Source organism: Diceros bicornis, chromosome 9 (assembly GCF_020826845.1).
Source record: "Diceros bicornis minor isolate mBicDic1 chromosome 9, mDicBic1.mat.cur, whole genome shotgun sequence".
Taxonomy (NCBI): Eukaryota; Metazoa; Chordata; class Mammalia; order Perissodactyla; family Rhinocerotidae; genus Diceros; species Diceros bicornis.
The window spans coordinates 33,064,701-33,081,208 of NC_080748.1; positions in this window are offsets into that span (position 1 = coordinate 33,064,701).

Sequence of the window (16,508 nt, forward strand, 5' to 3'; positions counted from 1 at the left end):
CATTGCCCTATTTTTTTAGCGTCCAGTATTGCTAATAAGAAATCTGATTCTTGTTCCTTTGAAAGTTTCTTTAGAAACTTATTTTTAGGATCTCTTACTAAAACATCTGGTTATGATTCTTTTTTTGATGGGCCCTTTTGATGGGCCTCTTGATAGGCCCTTTCATTCTGAAAACTTGTGACCCTTAGTTGTGGGAATTTCTTTTAAATTATTTGATTATTCCCTCTCCTCTGTTTTTCTTATTTAGACTTCTCTCTAGAATTTTTAGTAGTTGGGCCTTCTGGTTGGGTTCTGTACGTCTTTTCTCTTGTGTTTTCCATTTTTCTCTCAATTATTTGTTTAACTTTTTGGGAGACTTATTCAAAAGTATTTTCTGACCTTATATTGATTTTTAAAATTTTTTTGACTATTATACTTTTGATTTTCTAATACCCTTCTTTATTCTCTGGTTGTTCCTTTTTTGTAGAATCCTGTTCTTATTTTTTAAGAGTTTTTAAAGTTCTCTTCTGTTTCCCAAATTATTCAGGTTTCCTCAAGGGTCATTTTTGTTTGTTTGTTTGCTTATTGTAGATATTTTCCTTTATCTTTCCAACTTTCTTCAAATGTCTGTCAATAGTTGTTATCCAAATATATTTAAGAATGAAAATTTTTTTATAATTTTATTTATTTATTTATTTTTTCCCCCAAAGCCCCAGTAGATAGTTATACGTCATAGCTGCACATCCTTCTAGTTGCTGTATGTGGGACGTGGCCTCAGCATGGCCGGAGAAGCGGTGCGTTGGTGCGCACCCGGGATCTGAGCCCAGGCCGCCAGCAGTGGAGCAAAGAATGAAAATTTGACTGGGAACTCTGTGTCATCAGAGATTATAGCCTGGCATCCTGCTTTTTAGGGTGTTTGTTGGAAATCTGGTTGTTTCCCTGTGGGATTTTCCAAGTTTGTTCCTTCTGTTGATCATCCTCCCTTCTTACATGTATCAGGGTTATCGGTTTATCAGTCTTCTGTTCAATTCCATCATGTAGAATTTTGCTGGAATGTTTCATCTATTACTATTTTTTCTTTGGTTTTGTAGGTTTATGACCATTTGGCTTCTTGAGTTTAATATTAATGGGAACCTGGGAAGACATGGGATAAACTGATTTGAGCAGTTTGGCATCTTGAGCTGGAAACATCTAGAACCAGTATAAATCTCATATCTTTTTACAGTTGCTTGAGAAGTTAAAATGGGAAGTAGTTTGGTGCTACCTCACCAAACCATAGCTATAAGTTGCTTTTATTTATTTGTTGCCTAAGAGAGTCAGTGTTATCTCCATGCCTTTTGAAGTGAAAGTAGTTATGGATATTGACCTTTATTATTTACTTCTTTTATGGTACCCTGTGTCTTCTTGCAAATAGTTGTTATGGCTGTTACTAATAACTGTAATGTTACTAATAAATTATAATATTACTAATAAATTGCTCTTGTTTAGCCCATTTCATAAAATGTGTGTGTAATTATAAATCCAAACTACTCTAGACTGTATTTCAAAAATGGGAGCATAAGTTCCATTATTAATATAAATGCAGGGAGCACAGACTTCTAATGAATCCAAACATAACATGTATGGAACATGTTATGTATGTACATATATGGAATGGAAACATGTATGGGATGATACAATAGATTTTTTTTTAATTAAAAAAATTTTTCCTTTTGAAATAATTTTAAATTTATCAAAGAGTTACAAAGACAATACAGAGAATTCCTGTGTACGCTTCACCCAGCTTCCCCTAATGGTAACTGTGGTACCACGGTTACCTGACTATGGTACATTTAACACAACTACGAGATTAACATTGGTACAATACAATTAACTATACTCCATACCTTATCCAGACTTCACCAGTTTTTCAGTTCTGTCCTTTTTCTGTACAGGATCCAATCTAGGATACCACAATGATCAAGTCCCTTAGTCTCCTCTAATCTGTGACGTTTCACAATTTTTCCTTGTCTTTCATGACCTTGATAGTTTTGAAGAGTACTAGTCCGATATTTTATAGAATATTCCTCAATTTTTTCTCTGATGTTTTGTCATGGTTAGATGAGGGTTTGGATTCTAGGGAAAAATACCACAGAGGTGAAGTACCCTTTTCATCATATCAAAGGTATACAATACAAACATGACTTTCACTAGTGATGTAAACCTTGACCACTTGATTAGGGTGGTATCTGCCAGATTTCTTCACAGTTGCTATTTTCTCTTTACATGTTATATTTATTTCAAAGAAGTCACTAAGTCTAGCACACAGTCAAGGGGAGAGAAATTAAGTTACATCTCCTGCATGGAAGAGTATCAAAGAATTTTGGACGTATGTTAAAACTACCACAGTAATTAATATTTTAGAGGGGCTACTTTGAGTCTATTTAACTGTTTCTTCTTAAAGTTTTGCCCACTAAAATGAGTATTCATCATTGGATCTTGTCTGTAGCAGTTACTACTGGATATTCTAATTATTTTCTGTTTTCCTCCTTCTTTCTACATTTTCTCTTCAGAATTCTGTAAAGAAGACTTGTCTCTTCTCCTCCATTTATTTATTTCTTCAGTCATTTATTTATATCATTATGGACTTATGGACATTTACTTTATTCTTTGGGTTATATGGCCTACTACTATCATCATTTGTTTCGTTTCTCAAACGGTCCCAGCTTTGGTCATTGGGAGCCCTGTCAGTTGGCTCCTCTGCCTTTTGACATGCCCAATATTAGTTTTTATTCTTATCACTATTTTTAACACTTCCATGCTTCCTGGTACTGTAAGATGCTCTAAGCTCATCCATAATAGATGTTTAAACTAACGCACAGAGTGGACAAATCAATAATCTGATTAAATGACTATGCTAGATGCCATGAGGAATAATGAACTTTAAGATATAATTTCTGTCTTCAAGGATCCTATAATCTATTTTCAAAGATAAAATAAACTAATGAAAGACAATGAAAAATACAAGGCAGTATAAGATTAAATTAGTAAGGGCTGGAGAAGCTCACAGAAGAGAAAAAAAAAATAACATTTAGCTGAATATATCAAGAATGGAGACCCAGAGAGATGGATATAGTTCAGTCAAATAAAGTGGAAAGGAAAAGACATAAGTACAGGAATTGTTATTACAGAGTGTGAGAAGCAGTAAGAGACAAAGAAAATCATCTTAGGTGAAATGGACAAATGTCTTGTTTAGTGAGATAAAATCTACTAAAATAGATACGAGAAGAAACGGAAAATAGGAATAACTCTGTATTTGATAAATTAATTGAATTTAAAATTAAAAGCCTTCCCACAAAGAAAATCCCAGATCCAGATGGTATCATTAGTGAATTCCTTCAAACATTTAGGGAAGATATAATGCTAATCTTAAACAAATACAGAAAATAGAACACTTCCCAAGTCATTTTTTGAGCTCTGCGTAACTTTAATACCAAGTCCTGATAAGGACACCATAAAAAAATTACGTATTGATATCCCTCATTAGCGTAGACACAAAAATATTTAACCCACAATTAGGAATAGAATGCAGTGATATATAAAAAGAATGATACATCATGGCCAAATTGAATTTATACCAGGCATGCAAATTTGCTTTAACATTCAAAAATCAGTCCACATTAATGGAATACAGGATAAAAATCATATGATTATTTTAAACAGCATTTGACAAAATTCAGCACCTAGTCTTAATAAAAAAAACTCTCAGCAAAACTAGAAGTAAAAGGAATCTTCCTTAATCTGATAAAGGGCATCTATGAAAAACCTACAACTAACAATATTGAAGCAATGAATGCTTTCCTCCTAAATCAGAAAGAAGTCATGTGTGCCCACTCTCACTAATTCAATTTAACATTGTACTGGAGGTCCTGGCCAATGCAACAGGATTAACTAGTAAAAGAAATTTTAAAAGTTTACAGGTTGGAAAGGAGGAAGTAATTAAACTGTCTTTATTTGCGAATTGCATGATTGCATATCTAGAAAATCCTAAGGAATCCAAAAAGATCTATTTGAACTTACCAAAAATCTATTCAATTTAGCAAGACCTCAGGATACGAGGTCAATATAAAATAGAGTTCTATTTCTGTACACCAAGAAACAATTGGAAAATAAAATTAAAAATACTACTTACACTAGCATCAAAACCATAGGATAATATATTTAAAGGAAGAAGTATAAGACCTGTACACTGAAAATTATAAAACATTTCTTTTTATATTTAACATGCGTATTATGTTAGTTTCAGGTGTACAACACAGTGGTTCGACATTTATATACATTACAAAATGATCACCATGATAAGTCTAGTAACCATCTGTGTAGAACATTTCTGATAGAAATTAAAGAAGACTTAAATAAATGGAGTGATACACTGTGTTCTAGAAAGGAAGACTCAGCATTGTTAATATTTTGTTTTTTCCCAAAATAATGTTGACAAGTTGGTTCTAAAATTTATATGGAAATACAAGGACTTATAAGAGTCAAAACATTTTTTCCTTTTTTATTGATTCAAACAATTTTTTGAAAAAATAATTCTTTATTGAGCCAAACATTCTTTGAAAAAAGAATGACAGTGTTGGGGGACTCACTCTCTGATTTCAAGACTTACTAAAAAGACATCAATAATTAGGAAAATATGATATTAGATAAGGATAGACACATGGATCAGTGGAACAGAATTGTCAGGAAGTAAACAATTATATAGTTCATTGATTTTCAACAAAGACACCAAAGCAATTTCGTGGGATAAAGGATGGGTTCATCAACCAATGGTGCTTGAGCAATTCATTAACTGTATTGAAACAAAATGAAACTTAACGCCTACCTCACACAAAAATTAATTCAGGATGTATCATAGACCTTCACATAAAAGCAAAAACTGTGAAGGTTCTAGAAAAAAATGTAGAAGAATTTCTTAGAAAGATGGCAACTATTTTGTAGGATACCAGAAGCACTAACACTGTAGAAAAAAAGTCGATAAATTGCATTTCACCAAAATGAAAAACTCTTGCTCATGAACAGACATTGTTAATAGAAAAGCCACAGACTTGGGAAAATAATTTGCGGTACATATGTGACAAAGGAGTTGAATCCAGAGTATATAAAGAACCTTTACAACTCATTTTAAAAGGACAAAGAACACTCCTCCCTCAGTGGGCAAATTACTTGAACAGAACCTTCACGAGAGAAGGTATCAGAATGTCCAATGAACATTTGAAGATGTGATAATGACATCATTAATCATAAGGGAATTGCAGAATTAAGTTCCATTTCACACCTGCTAGAATAGCTAAAAATAAAAGCCCTGAAGGCACCAAATGTTTATGAGGACGCAGGAGCACGGAAACTCTCATACTGGTGCTGGTGAGGGTGTAAAATAGTACAGCCACTTTTGGAAAACTGGTGTTTCCTTTGAAACTTAAGCGTGTGCCTGCCCTGTGCCCCAGAAATCTCACACCTGGTTATTTCCTTAAGAATAATGAAAGCATACACCCACGAAAAGCCTTATATAAGAATCTTCATAATAGCTCTGTTTATAATGGCCCAAAACTGGTTCAACCTAAATGTCTATCAACAGGAAAATGGATAATCAAGTATGGTGTTTTCATACAATGGACTATGACTCGTACAATGGAATACTCCTCATTTATACAATGGAATAATGCTCATGAATTAACTAAGAGATTTAACAACAAGAATAAATCACAATCATTATGTTGAGCAAAGGAAGCCAGACGAAAAAGAATATGTACTTTATATGTGAAGTTCAAGGACAGGCAAAGCCATCTATGTGATAAAAATAAGAACTCCCGTTTTGAGAGGGCTTGACCGGAAAGGAACTTTCTGAAGTGATGGAAATGCTTTTTATCTTGACTAATGTGTAGGTTACTTGGGAGTGTACGTTTGACAAAGCTTACTGAATTGTATACTTAAGATTTGTGTATTTTGCTATATGTAAATTATATCCCATTTGAAAAAAATTAAAGACATAATCTTTGATATTCTGTACTGATCTTTGGAGAAAGATTTATCAAACCTTAGGTTTTTAGTATTCGTAAACATAGGAAGGAATGTGACGTTTTTCAAACTCAGCATATCTCAAAGCAAAATTCACTGCTGCTTTCCACTCACCAGGCATGCAGACACATAACAGTTCCCCTCTTGAATCTCCACATTCTGACAGTGTTCTTACAATTTTCCCCAAACCCAGGCTCAAAATATTCTTATAATCTTTGACTACTTCTTTTCTTTCATCTAATTGAAGGAATTTCTTCTATTCTCTGCATTTTTCTTCTGTCTAGCCTTTCCTTTCTATTTCACTGCTCTCTAATTCAGCCCTTAGCAATAGTCCTCTCCATTTTTTTCTTATTCTGAGTACTGATGCCGCGTTCATCTTTAAAAACACACTCCTAGTCAAAATCTATCCAATACAAAAACACTTCCAATAGCTCTACGCCAGTCTACAAAATTTCAGATTTGTAATCCTGGAATTCACACTCTATTCTTATTCTCCAGTGCCATAAAATCTCCACCCCAGTCTCCAGATGCGTCACAATTTGCCTCCTCTCTACTTCTTTGCTCACTATTCAAGGGATATATATGTTATCTTACAGTTTTCACATTTATTTGTTGCTTTTTTGAAGGTACCTGTAATTGTAGACAGTAAGAAGTTAGTTGGGAATTGCTCCATTGTTTGTTTGTCTGTTTTGGTTATATGAAGACACTGCTGCTGAGGCTTTATCACTGACTCATTTGTTTATTTAACAATATATATTGAGCACCTGCCATATACCAGGCACAGTACTGGGAGCTGTAGATTTGGTTGCAAGCATGATAGACATAGTCCCTGCCTTGAGAGAACTTGAAGGAGGCTCTGATTAGAGAGGAATTTAAAAAGTAATTATAATTCAATGTAATAAGTGCTATGGAGGGGGAGGAATGTCATATTAGTTGTGTATTGCTACTCAACAAATTACCCTGAAACTTAGCAGGTTCCCCAGAGAAACAGAACCAATAGAGTGTGTGCGTGTGTATAATGTATATGTATGTATATATGTCTACATATATATACACATACACACACATATATATAATATATATGTATATGTACACATCTGTATCTCTGTCTTTACCTATCTATTTGTTGAGAGAGAAAGATTTATTTTTAGGAATTAGCTCATGCAGGTATGGAGGCTGGCAAGTCCAAATCTTCAGGGCAGGTCAGCAGGGTGGAGATCCAGGGAAGAGTATGTTTCACCTTGAGTCCAAAGGCACTCTGCAGGCAGATTTCCCTTTTTCTAGGGAGACCTCAGTCTGTTTTGTTTTAAGGCCCTCAAATGATTGGATGAGGCCCACCAATATCATGGAGGGTAATCTGCTTTACTCAATGTCTACTGATTTGAATGTTAATTTCATCTGAAAAATACCTTCACAGCAACATCTAGACTGGTGTTCAACCAAATATCTGGGTACCGTGGCCTAGCCAAGTTGACATGTAAAATTAACCATCACAGTTAGAAGTCTGGGCATGGTGTAAGGGGATCCTCCAGCTCAGGGTCTCTCACAAGGCTTCAGTCAAGGTGTTGTCCGGGCTCACAGTCATCATAGCTAGGGCAGGATCTGCAGTCACACTTTCGACTGGGGCAGGATTCATTTCCAAGCTCACTCAATGGTTGTGGCAGGATTCGGTTCTTCACAGAGCCTCAGTTTCTTGCTGGCTATTGGCTGGAAACCTCTCTCAGTGCCTTGCCAAATGGACCTCGCCATAGGGCCGTTCACAACATGGCAGCTAATGTCGTCAGAATCAGAGGGCAAGAGAGATGTCACTTCCCATCACGTTTGCCATATTCTTTTCATTAGAAGTCACTAGATCCAGCCCACACTCAGGATGGGGAGTACACAGAGGGGAATACACAAGGTGTGTACTAGTATAGAGTCAAGCAAGAGAATCACTGGAGTGTCCTTCTAGTTTAAAATATATTAATTCTACAATGAAAAACTAGAGAAGGGGTGAAATATTGTTATGACCTAGGAAGATTCACTTAAGGAGGTGAGGCTTCTAGTGTGCTGTGCAAGGTGGGTTGATACACCTAGAGGAGGAGGAGACACAGCAGTAGTTCTTAAAAATGGTGTACATCTGAATCACTTGTGGAGCATTTTAAAAATGCATAGGAGAGACCTTGCCTCTGGTGATTCCAATTCAGAAGACCTGAGTGATTATGATGTATCCCTAGTTGAGATTCACTATAATATAATGAGCAGACCATTTCTATTTGACCCAAGGGTTTGGGTCAGAAATAGTCAATTTTAAGGTTAGAGAGGGTGGTGGGAACAGATATTCCCAGTGAGGAACTTAGATCTGATCGTTAAGAAAATAGGGAGCCATTGAAGGTTCTTGAGTAGTGGATGTACATAATTAGAGTTGCATTTTAAAAATTATTTCATTTATGCATTCATTCATTTTTATTCAGAGATTTATTTATCACCACCATGGAACAGTCAGAGAGGATGACAGATCTTTTGACTGTTTTCAGGATGAGCTACAAGGAGGAAAACCAGCTAGAAACTTATGGTAGTACATAAAATGTGATGTCATGAGTTGGATGAATGGGAGGAAGAGTTGATAGAATTTCATAATTCAGTGGAAGGTATAAAGAAGGGTGAGAAGAGAACAATGACACCAGGTCTTTTGCAGGTTGACTCCTTATGCAGACTTCCCAGGGCTGGGAGGCAGGGAGGGTGTGAGAGAACTCAAGACACTGTGCTTTTAGCTCTTCTGTTTAGTACAATACTGTATGTGTCTGGCAAGGACAAAGTAGTGTGACTCAGTAAGCCCTTGAAAAAGGGATTTATTCAGAGGGACTATATGTTAAATCCATAAATGATGAGATTCTTGCCAAGCTTCTTTTGAATTAAATAAGGCCCAGAATATGGAGGAAATAGGAATGTTCATTAATGTGATAAGACAACATTTCTAAATGAATAATACCAAATCAAATAGAGTCTTTGTTTTCGTTGCTTCTAGAGAATCAAAGCCACAATCATTTTGTGGCTCTGTGCTTGTAACAATATAGTACATCTTTTCATTATACTTTCCAGAATAAAAGGGCGTATAGTTTCTCTGCACAGTGACAGACAGGTTTTCTTGAACAATACCCTGTAAAGGTCACATTGGAGATTTGAGTCACAAGCCCTATGATTTAAATTTGAGGCTAAGTTTAAAAATGGTGTGTCTGGAGCTTGCCAAGTTCCATTAAAAGCCATGGTGTCATTTTGGATTACAGTTGAATAGAACAGGATCCAGTGGGATATTGTATCTTTCTTAGTAGCAGTACATAGATTTTCTGCCTTATATCATTGCCTGGCTGTGTTGTTATGGTAGATATCTACTTTCACACCAAATCCTGGAAAATAATGTCTAATTTCATGAATCTATTTTTTTTTTCTAAAGTAGCTCATTTTCTATCTTTTCACTTATCATCAGAGGCTTTCTAAAAGCGTAATCATTTGTGCATGTTTAGTTATGGTTGATCTTGAAGGCTACCTTCCTCATTGAAGCCTTCTTGGGTCCCTTAAATCCCCAATAAAGAGAATCTCTAACTCTCTAAAGCTTCGGAGCACTTTTTGCCTCACTGACGTCATCATGCTATGTTATATGACCATACTCCTACTTCTTCCTAACATTTGATGAGTTCTTTCTATGTGCCACACACGTTATATAGGTTATCTTACTTAATGCTCACAACAAGCTGTGCGGGAAGTATATCATTTCTGCATTTTGCAGATGAGGAGGCTGAGTTTAAAGAGTTTAAGTACCTTGCCCCACGTCATACAGCTAGTAGGTGATGAAGCAGGAACATCCCCAGGCAGTCTGGTCCAGACCCCATTCTTCCAAACACTTATTAGTACAACCTTCTTATAATTTCTGACATCCTAGTTGTATCTCCCTCCAAGGCAGTAAGATGCTTGAGGGAAAGACTATCTGATTTCAGTATTCCTGGAATATTCTGACTTACTGATTGACTCATAAGTATGCAATAAATAGTGGCTGAGTGAATACTTGAAAATTGTCATTCAGATTTTATGGGAAATGGGGTCTACAAGTTTAGACGTATAACCGGAAACTTTGCTTTTAAGTGGTATGAAGAAAACAGGATGCTAGTATATGAGGTTTTAAGTAGAGTTTCTATTTATTTTGTATTCCTGTCATATAGGTTTGATTCTATGGTTCAAATACTGTCTTCCCCATTCTTTGTCAAGTTCTTCTTCCTTCTTTTATGCAAAGATAAACTGGCTCTGTTCTTTTTCTTTTTTTCCCATGTAATAATCCCAGGCTCCAGTCCCGCAGAACTCTGAAAATGCTACCAATGATTTTTCCCTTTTGCTTTATTTGTGACTTAAGCTTTTGTTGCCAAAAATAAAATAAAATAAAAATTTTAAAAGTTATGCATGACCTTCCTGCTCCATCCTTCTCTAGCCTTTCTGAGGAGCTTCCTAAGTGCAGTGTGGGTATGAGCTAAAAGTTCCAAGACTCAGACAGAAGTCTAAAGCATTCCAAGCAGGAACTTCTGGGGGAATTTTGAAGTGTTTAGTTGGTGGGCATTGACCCTGAATCACACTGTCAGAGTGGTTGCTGGGACAGCTGGTGGAGGGTAAGCTGCAGGGCTCTCTGTGTTGGCACTGGAACGACCCGAAACGTGTAGATATTTAACTAAAACTATAGAAATCTGGATGGAGCCCTGCCGAGCCTTGCTCAGTCACCCTCGGCTGTTAAGATGGACACAGCCATGATGAGATACAGTAATATCACTCAGACAAATCCACAGATGTGGGCTCCCTCCCTAACTGCATCAGGAAAACCCTTAGGGAAAGGTGGTGTTCTCTTTCACCGAGACAGCCAAGGAACTGTGGGTCACCCAGGGACCAGAGGGAGATGAGATGTTTGCCTTGCTATCCTTGATGTAATACAGCACACAAACCTGCCCCATAACAAAAGGGGACTACTGGGTTTCCAATGAATTCTCTCTCTTTGCATAAGGAAGAAAGGTGAGAGAAACAGTGCAGGGCTTAAAGCTGGGTATCTGTATCACTTTGGGGCCTGACCAAATAAGACGATTTTTGATATAAAACTAAAGCAAACTAGGAAAGAAAATGTCTTATTTAATTTAGCAATATTTGAATTAGTTTAGTATATTGCAGCATTATCTGTTTTCTTGTCAATTCTGTTTGTGAAATATTTTTCTAAATCCACAGGCCACAGAGTGAAATGAGAAAGAGCCAGCCCAAAGGCCTTTGGGCTTTGATAGACCCAGGTTCTAAGCCTGATCTCAGGAGTCTGTGCCTCAGTTTTCTTATCTGCAGAATGGAGCCAGTGCTCTCCAATTGCAGGGCCATTGTTCAGATTAAAAAGCCCACGTCTACGAAGCCCCTTGCACAGTGCCTTGCAGCTGGTAGGCACTCAGTAAATACAAGGGTTGCTGCCTTTCTGCTCATACCGCATTCAGAGTTCCTGAATCCTGCTTAAATAGTCTATTTAGATAAAGGGGAAAACAGAGTTTGCTTAGTTATGAAATATTCCTGACCTTTAGAAACTTCTCAATGCAGTGCTGAAAGGTTATTGTCTCACCCTGCCATTTGTGAGTAAGAAGATTTGGGGATACAAAATTAGCAGAAATTAATACCATTACTTTAATAATAGCAGTAGGTGCTAATACGGCACTTTCTGACCACAGTGCCTGGGACTGGCAGTAATGGTACTTTGGAGGCTTCCTAATGGTGTGCTTTTCTTTCCTTCCAGAAGCATCTGGCACGTCAAAGCCACACTGCCTTCCGTGGGACTTCCTTTGTAAACAGCTTCCGTTAAAAAGACTTTTGTGAATACATTGTTTCAGTCAAGTCCCCAAAGAACACATTTGTCTTCTGATCTGCTGGAGGTCTTAAGGTTTGTGTTAATTTTTCCATTTTTCTCACTGAAGAGATTATTAATTTTGAGGGACATTTTAAAAATGGATAAATAGTCATACTCTATTACAATGAGAACTCTGGAAGTAGATTATGCACAGATTTTAATCCTTTGATTTCATTGAGAGATAGATATACATGAAAAGAAATTGAATATGCTACTTCTCATACTTATTATTGTATGCTTTGTGGGGTGTTACAAGGATATTAGAAATAAAATATCCCCACATTGTCTTAAAACAAATTTTATTTCTATGTTCATAAATTCTAACTGAATAGATTCAATAAATTTAAATTGAGTGTCTACACATATCAGATTTTGTTAAGTAATTTCAGTTAAGACCTTATGGACAAATTATATTTTGAAACATTGAAAATCAAAACTGCTTTTGTCAATATCAGCTAGTACTATCATTATGATATTTTTCAAATTATAAAGCCTCAGTGGCCAGAATGTTTTCATTTACTTCTACCAAGGGGTACTCACCCTATGATTTATAATTATAGAACAGGGTTGTTGTTGTTGTTTTTTAATGTACGTATATTAACAGCTTGAGAAATTACTAACAATATCATTGCTTACTCAAGGATAAAGCTTGCTAGCAAAGCAGGCATTTTATTTTGGAAGTACATGTTTCTCTATTGAGATAGTAACAAGTAAAACACTTTTATTTTGAAAGTACTTTCTGACAAAGACCTATCCAAGGGCTAAATTCAATCCGTGCATCTTTCATAGATGGAAAAATAAACAGGAGAGAGGATAAAGCTTGGTGTATTGAGTGGACAAAAACTACATGAAGAGCAAGGGAGAAGGAACATAGTACTTTCCCTAGCAGGGCACATCTTTTTCCACAGGCATTTATTTCATTTGGTTGGACTTTTATTCTGTCCACGGTGACAAATGTTTTTGCCCCTAATAGCCCTTTACTGTGGTTCTTTTTTTTTTTTTTTTTTCCTACTGAGAAATCAAAGTAGATTTCTCTGCAGTGCTGGGCTAGATTCCAGTTTTCCCACTGCACCCTTCATTGTTGGGCCTCATGTTTGACTCACTTTGAAGAGCAAAGCTTGTGGTATATATCGGGGGAGAGGGTGGACGAGAAGTTGTGCCTCCGTCTTCAACTCTCCAGTCTGTCAATTTGGTAGGATATTGTAGTGTGTAGAAACCTAATAAGTGTATCCATAGAAACAGAAGTGCTGGCAAGGACTTGAGAAGTTACCTAAATGTTCCTCCCTAGTCTACAAGCAAGATCTCGCTTGAACTGACTGAAATCAATAAGAATCTATTTGTTTTCAAACCTTCATACCTAGGTATCCATTTTCGTTTTGAAACCTAATATAGATTCTCTTTTCTTAGAAACCTTGTTGTCAAGAAAGCCTAAGTAATTTCTGACCTCGTATCGTGGCAATTTGTTTCTTCTTCCATGGAGAGAGAGAATTTATTGGTCAGAGTCTCCCTGTATCATCATAGACTCAGTTCTCAAGTCATCCTTTTTCTCTTCAGGAGAGATAAACCCATTTCTTTTAACTTTTCCTATGAAATTGTATAATCCCCAAATTTCCTTATCCTCACAGTTCTTTTCCAAGTCTCTTAAGTTCTCTGCATTCCACTTAAGAATGCAGAATGGTTGAAGGAACATTAAAAATCATCTATTGGTGTTTCTCAATGAGGCCACTATTGACATTTTGAGGGAGACAGTTGGGATGCAAGTTTGTCCCATGCATTTCAGAATGGTTAATAGCTCTGGTTCCCAGGAATCAACGACCAATAGCTCCCCCAGTCCCCAGTCATTGTGATAACCAGATTCCCACTTCCTTCACATTTCCCTACAGAGGAGACCAGGACTGCCCAGATTACAAACTCCTCACTTAGAGTTGAGAATGCTGAAATTAGCAGAGTTGAGTGAAGGGTGGGGCTGGGCCTAGACCCCAGTTTTTAACTCTGGATACCATTCTCTTCCCACTCCATCATACCTCTCTGGGCTTACATTTGTTTTTCAGCTGTCCAGAAACATACTCATATGCATATATGGATGCTCTTTTGGAGAACCAGAATTTCAGTTTGGTGTTTAAGGGAGAATCCTGTTGTTTGATATAGGAACATGGGGATATGGATAAGGATATATAGGATATGGAAAAGATAATTTCCATATAGGATATGGAAAGATAATTCAAAACTCAGTGCAGGAAAGTAGAAGAGAGAGGAGAGCCTTGGGGATTTAGGGAAAAGGTGGCCTGGACCCCAGAGGAAGTGGTGGGGCTGACGTTGCAAAGGTATCAGGTCAGTCACTGAGAGAGGAAGGGGTAAAAAATCTGAAATCTGAGGGAATCCTGAAAAAGGTAAGTAACAAAGGAATATTTTTTCTTTTTTTTTTTTTTTAAAGAAAGTTTTGTAATTTTATTTATTTATTTATTTTTTCCCTCAAAGCCCCAGTAGATAGCTGCATGTCAAAGCTGCACATCCTTCTAGTTGCTGTATGTGGGACGCGGCCCAGCATGGCCGGACAAGCGGTGCATCGGTGCGCGCCTGGGATCCGAACCCGGGCCGCCAGCAGCGGAGCGCACGCACTTAACCGCCAAGCCACGGGGCCGGCCCACAAAGGAATATTTTTTCACTTGCTACCATGCACCCTAGTTTCAACTCTCTACTCCATGTCACAGGCTTCTTCATAAATTTGAGGGTCAGTTTATGGGGAGCTCAAAGGGCCCTTGATTGCAGCTGAAACTCTCTCCCTTCAGCCCCTGTATCCCTTGCCTCACCCACCCTACTATCCTCCATCAACATTTGTTCTTCTCTCTCACTTACTTATTGAAGGCCCCCGCTTCATTCCTCATGCATGGAGAGAATGGGGAAATGACTTGATGACTTTTATTTTTCCAGATTCTTCCAAGATCTCACGTAAAGTTATTAAATAAAAGGAAAAGACTTAGGAGCAATTGAGCTTCTGCAAATTTCTCCTACAAAAGATATGTTAAGGCTCTCATCTCTTGAGACATTTACCATAATACAGGTACAACGCTTCCAAGAAAAACAAATTGTCATTCACTACTATTTTCTTTGAATTTAACATAAGAAATCATTGAATTCCCTAGTACAGGAGTTACTTAATAACAAAATGAGAAGAATTCATGACTTAAAGACGTAATTCTAAGTAGGGGTATCTCAGCTGTTGTAGTGGATTACACTTAATACCTGCCTTAGCCTCCACAAAATACACACAGTCAGTACAGAGTTGAAAATGGGAGCTGGACTGAAGGACTCTTTGCTTTCTAATAAAATGAGGAGTCCTACACGATAAGATTCATCTTCCATAAAAAGGCTCTATGTTTATGGAGAGAGACATAATAACATCAAAGGCTTTTCTTATCTTGTGTTATTTAATTATTTAAAGCTTTATGACTGAGTTCCTGAGCCAGAGTTTTTAAACATGGTGATTTTCTTGTCCCGTCGTCTTTTGTGTACAGGACACCAAGTTATGTTTGACTTCTCAGAGTTTCTCATTTCCTGAAATGCACTACTAACTCTATAAACATGGGAGAATAAATATTAGCTTTATGAGACCACGTTCCTCTACTGGTTGAAAAATAGCATATAATAAAAAATACAAGGATGTAATATTGAAAATTATAGGTCAATATGCCCTCTTATTATGGGTATATATCTAATCCTCATGCATGGAGACTACATTTTCAGAAAAATATGTGCTAGGTAATACCACTTGTTTCTGTGATATATTTCTACCCCTCATCTTTGGCAGTATATCTCAAGTGACTCTTGCCTCACTAGTGAAATACTTTAGGCTTATTTACCACTGTGATTTAAAAAAAAAAAACAAAAACTCTCCAGCTCCTTGCTATTAATTCCGAGAATTGCATACAATCTGAAGTTAATAAAATGTTCATGGGTTCCCTTCTTGCTAGAGTTCCCCAGCACCCAGTGAGCTCCTTGGAATTACATTAGAAAATGTTTAATGGCAATTTTGAAAGAAAAGAAAGTCTTCATGAGGAGTTTTAAAAAAAGAGTCAATTGTGGTCTTGCACAGCAAGTCAATACTTTAAGTGTGTAAATTGTTATTCCAAAATGCAGACTCTAGTTATACATTTTTAGCAGCAATGACAATGTGGCATCCGTTAACTGTGTCCCTTAAGCTTCACAATCACACCCAGTAAGGAAGAAAAAGAGTAACCTCTTGGATAGTTGTGAGTTGAAACACTCTAGTACAGCTAGAGGATTCAATATAATCATGTTCAGATAATTCACTTCCATCTAGAGATGACCATCCATTTGCCAAAAGTGCCCCTGACTTATATCAAGGATAGTCTTGTCTTTTCCATTAACTCTCCATTGTTCCTCTCGCTAGAGATGGAAAATAATCAGCCTTGTATATTCCAGGCTCAAACATAAGAAAATTGGGCTTATTGGAACAGCTCCTTCTAATTGCGTAAATTCCTATAGCATTCTTCTTTTAAATAACAAAATTTTAAGATTATATTAATTTTTATTATGAAGTAGTTTAAACCTATAGAAAATA